Raw genomic sequence first — 4,386 nt, 5'->3', positions numbered from 1 at the left:
CTCCGTAGTCCCGGCCATGAAGGGTGTCTGAATTCTTTGGTTGCGATATTGCCGCTGTTTCAAAGTTTCATTAAAAAAATGTTGAATTGATTGTTTTAACACTGTTCTCAATAGATCTCCATGATCTTTTGACGCTTTGTTTGGTTTAGCTTTTGCTTTCCATTCAAGTAGGTCTCCGATTTGAATCCCAATGTTGAGAAACGTTGATCTTCCAATTTTTCTTGCTGTACGAAATTTTTGGTCGTTTCATACTCTGGTTGTTTGGTCTATTCTGGTTTGGAAGAAACTTTTTTGAGATGTAATGTCACAGGCATTAAAGTCCATTTAACAACTGTTTTTTCGACATAACCAGACTCATAACACTGAAATACTTGAGACTTCTCATAGTATTTCTCCCCATCCTTGGCACAAGCATTTGCTTTTACGGATGGGCGTAGCAATTACCTGATTTTCCGATGTTTTTACTTCGAAATTGAGTAATGGCAAACTTTCGGAGATCGATAGATCAGGTAAACCTCTCGATTCAACATTTTATTGAGAATGCTTTCAGTGATTTTTTTTCCCAAGCGGCAAATGAGGTTTTTACGCGGGTCAGAATTACACAACGAATTGTCTTTCTATCCCGACACAGTCTATACAGTATGTCTCAAAAGTCCTTGTTTAATTTAAACCTTCATAGTTTAAAAATAATTATTTATCATATTAAGCTATTCGCAAAATTTCAAACTCACAAAAATATTGTAAAATATGAAGCGGGACAAAATGATGTAAACTTGTAAACAAAAGAAAGTCCTTTCCACAGACTTTTTCTAATAATACCACAGACTTATCTGTGGTCTTCAATAACATCGAACATCGAAAAATAAAACATCGATGTTCGATGTTTCCATCGAAACAAAAACATCGATGTTGACATCGATGTTTTTGTTCCGATGTATCGATGTTTTCAAAACATCGATGTCGATGTCCCAACCCTACCCTGTATACAGTTCCAATCTCGTCATCTAAAATCATCGGACTTGGGTATAGGATGCCTGAAAAACTGAAACAAACTACAAAGATTAAAAGTATGTCCTTTTGTCTGGTACAGTTGGTGCTTTATGTTCCTCAGATTGGTATTCCAACCTGGTCTTTCGATAAATCGTTGCGTGTGTACGGGATATTTGCGCAAATTTCAGGCCTAAACGAGTGAACATTTGCGCAAATATCGCGTACACACGCAATCATCTATTGCAAAACCAAATTGGGAGACATATCGTTTACTCACTAATTTTATTAATAACACCTTTCTCAATTTACGTATGTCAACTTACGTTTTAGGCAGTGCAATAGTCCTAAATTAAAATGGACGCGGCACATTAGGGATCAGGAAGAGACCGCCCTAACATAATAATAATAATAATACTTACGTATGTCAACTATCTAAGAAAGCCTAGTAGCTTGGAGAGTAGCGCGCCTGCCTTGTAAGCGCTAGGTCGCGCGCCCGATTCCCGCCCAAGACGGACTTTATCCTAAACAGATAAGGTCCGTTCTCGGAACGGCTGGGTTTCCCCTATCCTGTCTTCCTCTCTCTTCGTTTTCGGGACGATAAGACCTTAGCAGTTACAGTTCCCTTTAACACACCCTGTCACTTGGCACCTTATAAATCAGATATATAATATCTGTCTTATTTACATAAATTTACTATTTACATTTCCTCGCAGTCTTGTAATATCCGAGTGACAAGTAAGGTGGGTTGTGTGTTTTCTTGGTTTGATGTCATTTTTCGTATTCTTCCATATTCGTGTTGTGTGAAAACTAAAACCATCTCCATATAAGATATCAATGTCTGCGGTTTACCTGCATGTGATTATCGGCGTTTAGGAACGACAGTGCCTATTGACCATTTCTTCGAAAGAAAGGGGGAAAAAGATCGATATTATAGTGTAGGTATAAGTAGGTGGCTTAACTAAATTTAAAAATTAGCGCTACTTTTTTTTTCAAGAGCTTTGACAGAGGGAACTGTAACTGCTAAGGTCTTATAGTCCCGAAATCGAAGAGAGGAGAAAGATAGGACAGGAGAAAGCCAGCCATTCCGAGAACGAACCTTATCTGTTCAGGATCGTTTAGGAACGACAGTGCCTATTGACCATTTCTTCGAAAGAAAGGGGGAAAAAAGATCGATATTATAGTGTAGGTATAAATAGGTGACTTAACTAAATTTAAAAATTAGCGCTACTTTTTTTTTTCTTCTTTTTTTTCAAGAGCTTTGACAGAGGGAACTGTAAATGCTAAGGTCTTATCGTCCCGAAATCGAAGAGAGAAGAAAGATAGGATTGGAGAAAGCCGGCCGTTCCGAGGACGAATATTATCCCATCAGGATAAAATCCGCCCCGGGCGGGAATCGAACCCACGGCCTAGCGCTTACAAGATGGGCACGTTACCCTCCACGCTAACTAGGCTGGCTTATCACTCTTATCAGTAATCAGTATTTTTGCTTCTTCTGAAAAGTTTGCAAAATGGTCATTAGGCACTTTTGTTTCTTAACCACCGATAATTGGGTGTGTGTAGGTGTAACTGCTTGGTACCTAAATGTTACTTATTTGGTCTAACTATCTGGCGTAATCATACTGCCATTATTGATGTTTACTTCAGGTACCTGCTGATTTTGTTTAGACTGAGAGTTTTTTTGAGTAGCCAAGTGGTGCGCGTAACTGGTGACTGTTCAATTTTGTGACTGTTCAATTATTCAACTTCAAGGTATTTGTGTGCTGCTGTGGGTAAGTTTTGTTTTCCCAGTGGAATATTCCCTTAGTTTTAGCTAGGTAGGTTTTAGCTAGGTAGGTAATTTATTAGCGTGTTTTATACACATAGTAGTACATTGAAATGATATTACCTACCTAGTTCAAATTAAATTACTTGGTATAATTGAAAAATTCAGAAAGAAAGCAACGGTTAGAAGTGAGCAAGTTATACCAAAAGTAGAGCTTAGCGCGCCTTTTAGGTTAGCCCACTTTGCGCATTAACAACACCGGTAGTTTCATGGTAAATTCCATAACTCAGAGAAAAGCTGATGTTCGAGATCCGGTGTAATGGGTCAAGACGCTGGCCTGGTAATCAACAGTGTGAGGGTTCAATCCCGACCAAGGTTATATGAAATTCTTTCTTCAGGCAGTTTCATTTTATAGAAAAGAATAGAATATACCTTGTTTATCCTGCCAGAATGAGACTGAAAAGTAACTTTACTCCCGCAATCTAACCAAGGTCTTATAGTTTACAAATATACAACTAAAACTTTGTTCAAACATTTTACTTAATACTTATATGGTTTATTTCAGGCACCATGATTTCCGAATCTCTCCTAGAACACCTGCTCAAGAAGTACCGCTGGATTTTCGTCATTTTCTTCCTTCTGCCCCTGACTTTCTTCTACGATATCTATCACTTCATACGACAGCAGGTCACCGAATATTTCAAGGACAAATCAGTATGCCATGATCTCAAAGTAAAACATGTTCAAGCGCAGGTGAGTTATTTCAAGGAGAAATGTCAAGATAGTTCATAATGAAGTTCAAGGTCAAGTGAGTCATTTCAAGGACAGATTTCAAGGTCACGAGTTCAAAGTGAAATTTAAGGTCAGGCGAGTTATTTCAAGGACAAATGACAAGGTCATGAACTCGAAGTCAAGTTCAAGGTCAGGTGAGTTATTCAAGGACAAAATGTCAAGGTCATGAGCTCAAAGTGAAGTTCAAGGTCAGGTGAGTTATTTCAAGGACAAATGTTAAGGTCAAGTAAGTAGAATTGGTCAAGGAAAACTCTTACCTCCTTATCCTCTTCTACAGGCCATGAAGGTCCAAAACCGGCTCTGATGAGCCTTCTCCACTCGGTCTATCTTGTGCTGTCTGTGTCCATTCCTCTCCTTCTTCTTGCTGGGACTTTATTACTTCAGTGAACTTATCCAGTCCTTTACTCAGATTAGTTTCATATGTGGCAATGGTTTTCCTGATCAGATATCGCACAAGGAATGAGTAGATGGAGAGAATGTCTGAAACCAAGATCAGAGTGATTAAACAATTTATTTAGATTTTTTTTAAGAGGTTTGATAGAGGGAACTGTAATTGCTAAGGCCTTATTGTCCCGAAAGTGAAAAGAGAATGAAGAGAGGATAGGAGAAAGCCAGCCGTTCCGAGAACGAACATTATCCCTTCAGGATAAAATCCAGCCCGGGCGGGAATCGAACCCGCGGTCTAGCGCTTACAAGGCAGACGCGCTACCAATCAAGCCAACTAGGCTAGCCATTGGAGATTTTTAATACATAGATAATTGTGGCGACATTGGGGTGTATGGGTCCGTTATTTTGGTATACTTACTTGATACATTGAGATCTTGGAAACTTGCGAGTTTAAC

The 4,386-nt window shown here is 38.9% G+C and overlaps 1 long non-coding RNA gene across 11 annotated transcripts; it reads left to right on the top strand.

Annotated features, from left to right (window-relative positions):
* Window positions 1-1,048: 1,048 nt before the first annotated feature.
* On the top strand, window positions 1,049-3,490 carry LOC113472522. 11 transcript variants are annotated; one of them, XR_003394797.1, is made up of 3 exons: window positions 1,049-1,067; window positions 2,635-2,759; window positions 3,318-3,490. It is a non-coding gene; the product is annotated as an uncharacterized LOC113472522 (long non-coding RNA). The 11 variants fall into 11 exon arrangements; XR_003394796.1 differs by lacking the exon at window positions 1,049-1,067 and adding an exon at window positions 1,712-1,725; XR_003394794.1 differs by lacking the exon at window positions 1,049-1,067 and adding an exon at window positions 1,716-1,750.
* Window positions 3,491-4,386: the final 896 nt, after the last annotated feature.

Source organism: Diaphorina citri, unplaced genomic scaffold, assembly GCF_000475195.1.
Source record: "Diaphorina citri unplaced genomic scaffold, Diaci psyllid genome assembly version 1.1 scaffold5921, whole genome shotgun sequence".
Lineage (NCBI taxonomy): Eukaryota > Metazoa > Arthropoda > Insecta > Hemiptera > Psyllidae > Diaphorina > Diaphorina citri.
This window is presented reverse-complemented; position numbering and strand designations above follow the sequence as displayed.